The 9,862-nt window shown below is 41.0% G+C and overlaps 4 non-coding genes and 1 pseudogene across 4 annotated transcripts; 1 reads left to right on the top strand and 4 right to left on the bottom strand.

Annotated features, from left to right (window-relative positions):
• The first annotated feature begins 5,189 nt into the window (after positions 1-5,189).
• LOC112759857 (small nucleolar RNA R71) lies at positions 5,190-5,293 on the top strand. Its single transcript, XR_003180322.1, has one exon. It is a non-coding gene; the product is annotated as a small nucleolar RNA R71 (small nucleolar RNA).
• Positions 5,294-8,770: 3,477 nt separating this feature from the next.
• Positions 8,771-8,889, bottom strand: LOC112760423 (5S ribosomal RNA). The gene has a single exon (XR_003180865.1). It is a non-coding gene; the product is annotated as a 5S ribosomal RNA (ribosomal RNA).
• Positions 8,890-9,070: 181 nt separating this feature from the next.
• Positions 9,071-9,189, bottom strand: LOC112759849 (5S ribosomal RNA). Its single transcript, XR_003180315.1, has one exon. It is a non-coding gene; the product is annotated as a 5S ribosomal RNA (ribosomal RNA).
• A 182-nt stretch (positions 9,190-9,371) lies between these two features.
• LOC112762093 (5S ribosomal RNA) lies at positions 9,372-9,490 on the bottom strand. The gene has a single exon (XR_003182448.1). It is a non-coding gene; the product is annotated as a 5S ribosomal RNA (ribosomal RNA).
• A 180-nt stretch (positions 9,491-9,670) lies between these two features.
• On the bottom strand, positions 9,671-9,789 carry LOC112759641 (5S ribosomal RNA; annotated as a pseudogene).
• Positions 9,790-9,862: the final 73 nt, after the last annotated feature.

The following is a 9,862-nucleotide window of genomic DNA, read 5'->3' as shown; positions in this document are numbered from 1 at the left end:
TACTTTTTGATTGCCTTTTTCCGTGGCTTTTTCTTTTCCTTTTTCTTTCTTTTTCATGGCCAAAGACATTTATTCATCAAGATCCATAGACAATTTTTACTTCTACAATAAAAAAGATGATAATTCTACACTCTAATATTAGTGATGTGACTAAACAATCAAGCATGCATACCACCACTTAATTCTACTTGATTTGTCACTAATTTAGCCAAGTTACTTTTGTTCAAGCTTTTCTTTTATTTTTGGAAACAGAACAAGCATGGCAGGCACTTGTTTAAGAAGGTGAAGTTATATCCAAACATCTAGGCATTCACTTTATTCAAAACACTTAACAAACACACATACTAAAAAAAACGACTCATAAAAAAAAAAAAACTCCACCTAACACTTAAATGACTTATGATGAAAACAAGTTCATAAAGACAATTCACCAATTATCATTTGATTATTAAGGAACGAGACCACCTCTTATTTATTGCTTGGTTCTTCTTAATTCTTGGGATCCTGCTTCTTCTTGCTTCCTGCCTCTTTTTGACCACTTGTGCTTCCTTTGTCTTTTCTTATGAGCTTTTTCCAGAATCCAGCCTTTTTCATCGTTTCTTCCACTCCTTTTTCAAGGATCATTGCCTTGTTTATTTCTCCTTCTTTCCTCCCTTTGAAATACTCATCATAAGCTGGGAATGCTGGGTCCATCTTGTGTAGATGTTCCCCTATGTAGTTAAGCTTGATTTGCGAACTGATGTTGTAGTCAGCTTGGACTGAGTATCTTGCATTCTGTAAAGTGGTGGCTTCCTTGATTGCCAAGACATTGGCATCTTGGTGTTGGCATATGTGGCTGAAGGATTCCTGTAAGTGTAGATTTTGTTCCCTTTGCAGATCAAAGAATCTTGATTCAAAGTTCCTTTGCATATCCATCATTTTTAGATGAAAGTCTTCTTGTCTTTCCTGAGACCTCATGTATTGTTGAGACATTCCTTCCATGATTTCCTGCATTCTGCTCATATCCATGGGGTCTCTGGGAATTCGTTGTCTTCTTTCAGGATTTGCTTGCTCTTCTTGCTCTTCTTCTCTGTCTTCTCCTTCCTGTCTTTCTTGTTCTGCTTCTTGCTCGGCTTCCACTTGTTGCCCTTCTTCATTTCTTCTTCTTGTATGTCTTGGAGGAGTTGGGCCAAGAGTCATTCTGTGTGCAGTTATGGCCAGCCCAGGATATAGCCAATTAGGTCTTTCATCCTCAAGTGGTACTTGGGCATCGATGCATAGTCTAATGATGGTGCTAGGGAAATGAAGCCAGGATTCAGGGTCACTTTTCTCACTAAACTCTTGTATCTGTTCAGCAATGAGTCTATGAACTTTGATCTCTCCTCCAACCATAATGCAATGTAGCAAGATGGCTCTTTTAGGGACTATTTCTGAAGAGTTTGCAGTGGGTAGGATGGATCTCCTAACTATTGCATACCACCCTTTAGCTTCAGGTGTTAGGTCTCCTCTTCTCAAGACTCTTGGAGCCCCTCTTGTTTTTCTCACCCATTCAGCTCTGATGGCACAAAGGTCTTCAGCAATAGTTGTATAGTCAGGTTCTCCTCTCATCCTTTCGTCATAACTTGCTTGGCTGAAATGTATGTTTTTCAGGCCAAGAGTTTTCATAATTGCTTTGGGACTGAAGTCAACTTCCACCCCTCTCACATAGCTTTTGTATGTGGGGTTCTTGGTTTGATCCTCCCTTACTGCATTTGCATAAAACTCCTTCACCAAGTTGATGTTGATTCTAGTGATTGGCTTAGTTAGGAGTTCCCACTTCCTCTTTTTGATCTTTTCCCAAACACCTGGGAACTCATCCTTTTCAAGTTCAAAGGGGACCTCAGCTAGTACCGTTTTAGGTCTCATCCATTCGGCTTGAATCTCATGGAACACTGATCTGTATCTCCATGCATCGAATCCCCTGTTTTCCTCCATTGGCTGCTTGTCTTTTCTTCTTTTGTGGCTAGATGAAGCTGCCATTTTGGTAAGTGACAACTAAAGTTGACAAGGTGAAGTAAGAAGTGTTGTTGGAGGTGTGGTGAGATTGTTTTCGGCAAGAGATGGTTATGCTATGATGAAGGAAAAAGTGTATGAAGGAGGATTGATGGTGTGGGACTCGTTCCCCAAGTGGTTCTTTATAGTGCCCATGAGTGAAAAATGAACGGCTAGGGTGGTTTGTGAAGGGTGGCTTGATGGTAAATATATGAATTGTAGATAAGGACGATTGGCTTTTCATTTTCTTGGAAGTATTCTAGATGCATTAGGTTGTACATGTAGCTTTCTTTTCTTGCAGAACTTCCTTTTCCCATGTGTTAGTTTCAAAGATTTATGAATTTTCTTTTTGACCAAGCACGTACCTCCCTTTGTCTTTTTCCTCCATTTTTGTCTTTTCTTTTGTACCTGCACAAACAAACAAATTTGCTATCATTTTTCGGTCCATGTGAATTATGAACAGTATTTGCACATGTAAATCAATGCTTGTCTTTATGAGCTTATAGCCGTGACTTCTACATGTATGCACACTTATTATTTGGACACCAAACTTAGTTTTTGGTTAAGTCTCCTGATGACATGAAATCCATATTGGTTGTCCTTAATGAGTGTGCATATTTCTAATAAATCATAGTCACCTTGGCTCTTTGATTCTAAACAAAGTGACTACCCTAAGTAATTGAACTAAAGCATTAAAACATATGAATGGTATACTTGTCATGACTTTTGAGATCCAGAGGAACTTCTTGCTTTTCATAAACTGTGTTCAAAAAGAACACCAAACTTAATGTTTGGTTGTGCACCTTGAATGAAAGATGGAATTCAATTTGAGTAAGATTTGGGAGTGCCATCAGGCACACCAAACTTAGAGACCAATTGTAATTTACATGCACGGTTTAGTGCACTTAATCAATAGTTGTCCTGAGGATTCAAGTTCATGCATAAGAAACCATACTTTATTAGATGTAAAGCAAAGCACTAAAGATTAAGGATACTAAAAACATGGGTTGCCTCCCATGAAGCGCTTCTTTAACGTCACTAGCTTGACGGTTGTCCCTTGTTAGGGTGGATTGTAGTGCTTGACGTCCTCTCCTCTCACTATGAAAACGTCCCCTCTTGATTCATTCATGACCTCTAAATGTTCCAAAGAAAGAACTTTCTTGATTGTGAACACTTGAGGGAGCTGAGAAGGAATGGTCTTGAGGCCAGGTGGAATTGGCAGATAATGACTTGAGATCACTTTATCTCCTGGAGAAAAACCTTCAGTGGGAATTTTCTTGTTTCTCCATCCTCTTGGCAATCTCCCTATCACTCTTCCCTTTCTCTTGAGGATTTCTTCATTGACTTTTATGTCAGGAGGATCCTTCTGATCTGTTTCCACTGATTCTTGTGGCTCTAACTCTTGCAACTCTTGTTTGCCTTCCAATGACTGTTTTAGAGTCTCAGCTGCTGGATTACTTTCCTCCAAACACGGATGGCTACTATCATCTTTAGGCTTTTCAGATTCTGGTTCAGGCTCAGATGCAGGTTTGAAGACTTTGAAAATGAGCTGTTCATCACGTATTCTCAGAATTAGTTCTCCTTGTTCTACATCTATGAGCGCTCTAGTAGTGGCTAGAAATGGTCTGCCCAGAATGATAGGGTGTAAATAGCTTTCCTCCATGTCCACAATGACAAAGTCTGTGGGGAAATAATAATCTCCTACTTTCACCAGCACATTTTCAACTACCCCTTCAGCTTGCTTCTGAGTTTTGTCAGCCAGTTGTATGATTACATCAGTGGATCTCACCTCGTTCAGTTGTAGCCTCTTCATAAGAGTTAGAGGCATCACATTTATGCTAGCTCCTAGATCACAGAATCCTCTGTCTATTTTTGTTTCCCCTATGATGCAAGGGATATGAAAGCTTCCTGGGTCCGTTTTCTTAGAGAGTGTGTCCTTCTTGATGAGAGCACTGCATTCTTTGTTCATTGTTACCGTTTGTCCTCCCTTCAAAACTCTTTTCTTGCTTAACAATTCCTTTAAATACTTGATGTGTGTGGGCATTTGATGAAGAATCTCAAGAAAGGGAATATTGACATGCAGAGAATTAAATGTCTCTAGAAACCTTGAATAGGTTTTCCTTTTTTCACCTCCTCCTAACCTCTCAGGAAATGGTGCTTTTGGTTGGTATACTTCCATCATGCCTTTTTGCAGATCCTTGGCTTGCTCAGTTCCACTTTCCTGCTTAACTTCTTCCACATCTTCTTTCAAGATTTCTGGTTCCTGCTGTGAGGACCTGATTCCTTCTTCTTCTGAGACTTCCTTCAATATGGTGATGGCCTTGCACTCTTCCCATCTTACTCTCTTTTGTTCCCCCTTAGGATTCTTTTCTGTGTCACTAGGGAACACTGCAGTTGATTTGGGTGCCTGTTGAGATAGCTCTCCTACTTGAGATTCCAACCTTTTGAGTTTTTCACCATGGTTTCTTAAGGTAGTTCTCACATCATCCCTGAAGCTCTTCAATTCACTTATGTCTTGGCTCATGGTTGCCATCATTCCTTCCATCCGGTTTAATTGATCTTGAAATTGTTGGTTCGGATTAGGTTGGGTATGTTGATCATTTTGGCCATGATATGATGATTGGGGGTAAGTGTTTTGTGTGGCTTGGTATGATCTTTGGTTGGAGTTTTGGTATGTGGAATTGTTTTGTTGATTGTGGTTGTAAGGTTTGTGGTTTTGTGGTTGGGTTTGTTGGTTTCCCCACCCAAAGTTTGGGTGGTTTCTCCAGCCTGGGTTGTAAGTGTTGGAGTGTGGATCATATGATTGCCTTTGTTGGTTTCCCACATAGTTAACCTCATCCCAATCACCTCCTTCAATGCCTACTTCCTCTTGATCTTGTGTGTGTATTGCAGCCACTTGCTTTGTTTCTAATTGCCTGGTAAGCTCTGCTAGTTGCTTGGCAAACACCTTGTTTTGGGCTAGAATTGTATCAACATGGTTCAGCTCCATGACTCCCTTAGTGTTGTGCCTTTCTGATGCATAGTAGTACTCATTCTCAGCCACTGTCTCGATCACTTCAATGGCTTCTTCCACAGTCTTTTTCTTGTTCAATGAACCTCCTGATGAATGGTCTACAGCCTTCCTTGATTCATAAGAGAGTCCATCATAGAAGATGTGCAATTGCACCCAATCATGGAACATGTTTGGTGGGCATTTCCTTGTCAAGTCCTTGAATCTCTCCCATGCCTCGTAGAGAGTTTCACCATCTTTTTGTCTAAAAGTTTGGACCTCAGATCGAAGCCTATTGACCTTTTGTGGAGGGTAGAAACGTGCCAGAAACTTGCCTTCCACCTCATCCCATGTGGTTAGACTCCCCCTTGGGAATGATTCCAGCCACTTAGCTGCCTTGTCCCTAAGTGAAAATGGGAACAAGAGCAGTTTATAGGCATCTTCCTGGACTCCATTGGACTTCACAGTGTCACAAATTCTCAGGAACTTTGTGAGATGTTGGTTTGGGTCTTCATTAGCACTTCCTCCAAAGGAACAATGATTTTCCACCAATGATATTAGCTGTGGCTTGAGCTCAAAATTGTTGGCCTGAATGGGTGGTTTCTGGATGCTACTACCACAATTCCCAGAGGTTGGGTTTATGTATGAACTAAGAACCCTCCTCTCAGGAATGGCATTGTTTCCATCAGCTCTCTCATGGTTGTGAACTTCTCTATCCATGTTGAGATCTAGAGCTTCCTCAAAATTGTCCTCAGATTCTCCTTCAGATTCCTCTTCTCCCACTACTCTCTTCCCTCTTGCTTCCCTTCTAAGTCTATGAAGGGTCCTTTCCGGTTCGGTATATGGAGGAGTTGATGTCTCTCCTCTCCTACCTGTCATACAAGAACACAGCTCAAACACAAACAAGTGAAATACTCTTGGTTAATGGAAGAGTATGGTTAGATCAATTGAGGAATTAAATCAAACAGTTAGTGAGTCAGTGAGTTAGTTGCATGGATTTAAAGGCATAAAGAAGGAAAGCATGTAACCAAGTGCAGAAATTAAAATTCAACAAGTATCTAGAACAGAATTAATCAAAGCAAGAGAAAATTGCTCAATCTAGTTAGCTTCCAATTTGAGAATTGTCAATCGAAAACCAATCCCCGGCAACGGCGCCATAAACTTGATGCGCATAAACGTGTTATGCTACGATTTAGGAAATTGCACGATCGGCAAAATTCCTTCCGGCAAGTGCACCGGTTATCGTCGTCAAGTAAAAACTCACAATAGAGTGAGGTCGAATCCCACAAGGATTGGTTGAGTGAGCAATTCGGATTAGAAGTGTGTTCTAGTTGAGCGGAATCAAGATTTGAGATGAGAATTGCGGAATGTAAAATTGGCGGGAAAAGTAAATGACAAGAAAATTAAATGGCTGAATCTTAAATTGCATGAATTAAAGAGCAGAATGTAAATTGCTGAAATTAAAAGGGACTGGGGATGATTGCAAGAATTGAATTGCAGAATGTAAAGAGAAAGTGGAAATCAGAAATGGGGAATTCATTGGGTTTAGGAGATATTGAAATCTCCGAATCAAAACATGTAAATCTCTTCCTCAACCAATGCATTCATTGAATTTTGCTTGGCAATCTTATATGATTGGATCCCAATTCCTTGGCTCCAATGCTCTCTAAAAACAAACAAATTCCCAATCCCTTGGTTTAAATGTTCATAAGAAGAGATGATGCTTGATCACTGATTATACCACACAATTTCATGAACCACAATTTGGTAGGATTACATGTCACAATATCCATCCAAACCCCAATCCAATCCACTGTGAGAAAGCTTCTCTAGCATGAATCCTCCATTCCTTTCCCAAGGCTCCGAAGGATTCCAAGTATGAGTAGTCTCTTTCCCAAGACAACTACTCAATGGAATTAGATCGAGAAGCTTTCTAACAAAATTCAAGAGAAAAGATTGAAGAAGAAGATAAACTATTATTGATTCATTGAATTACAATAGAGCTCCCTAACCCAATGAAAGGGGGTTTAGTGAATCATAGCTCTGAATTCAATTACAAAGAAAAAGAAACTAGCTAAAAGTGAAAGTAAAAAGTCCCTTCTAACTTAACTTCTATCCTATTTATACACTTTCTATATTGAGCTTCAGTTGTGCTTCTTGGGCTTTGAGGCCTCTCCTTGCTTTCCTTTTGCCTTGGGTTTATGATCCATAATCTTGATGAGGTTGTTGATCCAGTCCTGTAACATTTATTGAGCCAACTTAGTGATAATCAAATAATGACACATGACTCAATAAATTGAGATTTCAAACTCATCAATCCTTCAGGCCCAATCCCATAAACCATGATATTCAATTGGGTTTCATACCAAAGTAAGTTTAAGTTAATAATTGTGCTCAAAGACTAACTTAAATCACAATATTTTTGGCCCAGAAACCCTTTTCAAGAGTGGCGTTTAAGTTGTAGTTTAAGCTTAAACTGCAACTTAAACGCCAGACACTTCCAGTGAGGCCATTTGTAGAAGCACGTTTAAGCTTCAGTTTAAGTTAAACTGAAGCTTAAACGTGGAAATGGAAGAATGGTAGCCCTGGAGAGTATGTAGTCGAACACGTTTAACCTCCAGTTTAAGGTTAAACTGGAGGTTAAACGTGGAAGAGGAATGAGGCATCCTGGAGGTCGAACACGTTTAACCTCCAGTTTGAGGTCAAACTGGAGGTTAAACGTGGAAAAGGGTGGAGGCATACTGGAGGTCGAACACGTTTAACCTCCAGTTTGAGGTCAAACTGGAGGTTAAACGTGGAAGCTTGGAATGGTGGCCCTGGAGGTGTCGAACACGTTTAACCTCCAGTTTGGGGTCAAACTGGAGGTTAAACGTGGAGGTGGAGAGAGCAACCCTGGAGTGAAAGAAAACGTCGAACACGTTTAAGCTCCAGTTTGAGTCAAACTGGAGCTTAAACGTGGAATGGCCCCTGGTACTCTTCCTGGTTCTGGCGTTTAACATCCAGTTTGAGGTCAAACTGGAGGTTAAACGTGGAACACCTCCCTGGGTGGCATACTCATTCTGGCGTTTAACCTCCAGTTTGAGGTCAAACTGGAGGTTAAACTTCAATCCCAGCATTTCTTATCCTTCATGATTTTGGCGTTTAAGCTCCAGTTTAGGCTTAAACTGGAACTTAAACTCCACATGTGATATTCAAGCTTCCTTTATTGATTTTGTTGCTTCCTTGCTTAGCCTCTTCTTCCCTGAAATCATCCAAACAATTGCATCAAAGTCTTGCAAAATTTCATGAGAAATCTTTCATTCATAGCATTTAAGTAATTCAACTAAAACTCATGGAATTTGCATCAAAATCATATTGTTTGGATGGTTCATTACTTTGTTCTTCATTTAACCATTTTTGGTTACTTTAAGCTCAAGAAAATGCATAAAACAACTAAAACTAACAGAAAAATGCTAGTGAAACTAGCCTATGATGCCTTGCATCAGATTCCAGGAGGTCACCCATCTAGTACTACTCTTGCCAGCACGCTTAACTGCGGAGTTCTGATAGATGTCATTAGTGCTGGTATGATCGCACCTATTAAGTATGCACACACAATTATCATAAGCATGTCTCACGACGTAGGGTAAGTCGATGCGAAGCCCTGCAGAGCCCGTGCGAGCTTATCGAAAATCAGGTCATTGAGGTTCTCTTTAACTAAACAATTCAAGATAGCGTCGTTTAAAGAACGAGGATAAGCACGACGTAAAAAAAAAAGAAAAAAAGAAAAAAAAGGTGCAACACGAGGACTTCTCAGGAGGTGACCCATCCTAGTACTACTCTCGCCCAAGCACGGTTAACTGCGGAGTTCTGATGGGATCCGGTGCATTTGTGCTGGTATGATCGCACCTATTAAAGTATGCGCACACAATTATCATAAGCATGTCTTGCGACGTAGGGTAAGTCGAGCTGCGAAACCCTGCTGGGCCCATACGAGCTTGTCGAAAATCACGTCATTGAGGCTCGCTTTAGCTAAAAAATTCAAGACAGCGTCGTTTAAAGAACGAGGGTAAGCACGACGTAAAAAAAAAAGAGGTGCAACACGAGGAATTCCCAGTAGGTCACCCATCCTAGTACTACTCTCGCCCAAGCACGCTTAACTACGGAGTTCTGATGGGATCTGGTGCATTAGTGCTGGTATGATCGCACCTATTAAAGTATGCGCACACAATTATCATAAGCATGTCTTGCGACGTAGGGTAAATCGAGCTGTGAAGACCTGTGGGGCCCGTGCGAGCTTGCCGAAAATCAGGTCATTGAAGCTCGGTTTAGCTAAACAATTCAAGATGGCGTCGTTTAAAGAACGAGGGTAAGCACGACGTAAAAAAAAAAAGAGGTGCAACACAAGGACTTCTGAGGAGGTCACCCTTCCTAGTACTACTCTCGCCCAAGCACGCTTAACTGCGGAGTTTTGATGGGATCCGGTGCATTAGTGCTGGTATGATCGCACCTATTAAAGTTTGCGCACACAATTATCATAAGCATGTCTCGCGACGTAGGGTAAGTCGAGCTGCGAAGCCCTGCAGGGCCCGTGCGAGCTTGTCGAAAATCAGGTCATTGAGGCTCGCTTTAGCTAAACTATTGAAGATAGCATCTTTAATGAACGAGGGAAAGCACGACGTAAAAAAAAAAGAGGGGCAACACGAGGACTTCCCAGTAGGTCACCCATCCTAGTACAACTCTCAACGAAGCACGCTTAACTGCGGAGTTTTGTTGGGATCCGGTGCAATAGTGCTAGTATGATTGCACCTACTAAGGTGTGCGCACTACAATTATTCATAAGCATTTGTCAGGCGATCGTAGGTAAGTCGAGGTGCGAATAGC

Source organism: Arachis hypogaea, chromosome 16 (genome assembly GCF_003086295.3).
Source record: "Arachis hypogaea cultivar Tifrunner chromosome 16, arahy.Tifrunner.gnm2.J5K5, whole genome shotgun sequence".
NCBI classification, from domain to species: domain Eukaryota; kingdom Viridiplantae; phylum Streptophyta; class Magnoliopsida; order Fabales; family Fabaceae; genus Arachis; species Arachis hypogaea.
The sequence above is the reverse complement of the archived record's forward strand: the minus strand, read 5'-3'. Positions and strand labels throughout refer to the sequence as shown.